Genomic DNA, 635 nt, shown 5'->3' on the forward strand with positions numbered 1-635 from the left:
CAAACTCCATTCTTCACCAAGTGCCACATGTTGTAAGAGGCTCCCTGTAATAACAGTGTAGCAACACGGTGGTGCATCAGCATGGCCGCAGCTCTAAGCTGAAACTTCAAAAAAAAAAATATATATATAGAGAGAGAGAGAGAGATCTCAACAATACTAAATCTCTGGGGATGCTTGTGTGTAACAGAAATATCTCAGAAATAGTATATGTATCTAATTGTTTGTACATTTATTTTCATACTTACCTTCAGCACTGTAGTACAATTTTTTGTGATATTTGGACCTCTATTTAAAAGATTAAATACATTTTTTGTTTGTAATTTCTTGAGGAAAAAACATGTCTTCAGTGACGTCAATACACATATATATAATACACACACAAATATAATGAAAGTCGTGTCATGTCATTCAACACAAACACACGTCCGCTATCTGTGACATATACACACACATAGTCGGCGCTCTCTCTAAGAAAAAAAACGTCGACTTTTTGACGTACATAATATTTTAATCATTTAGAAATGTTTTTAACTGAATGTGATTTCATCATCTAGAATTAGTTAATATCCGTAAAAATTTTTTATTTACTTTTGTTTTAAAGTGAAAGGTGTATATACGTGTATATGAAATGGACG

At 32.3% G+C, this 635-nt stretch overlaps 1 protein-coding gene across 1 annotated transcript in view; it reads left to right on the forward strand.

The window, feature by feature from the left end:
• LOC106883855 (scavenger receptor cysteine-rich type 1 protein M130) overlaps positions 1 to 635 on the forward strand; it is a 105,302-nt gene that overhangs the window by 33,068 nt on the left and 71,599 nt on the right. The window lies entirely within an intron of this gene.

This window comes from Octopus bimaculoides, chromosome 5 (genome assembly GCF_001194135.2).
Source record: "Octopus bimaculoides isolate UCB-OBI-ISO-001 chromosome 5, ASM119413v2, whole genome shotgun sequence".
Lineage (NCBI taxonomy): Eukaryota > Metazoa > Mollusca > Cephalopoda > Octopoda > Octopodidae > Octopus > Octopus bimaculoides.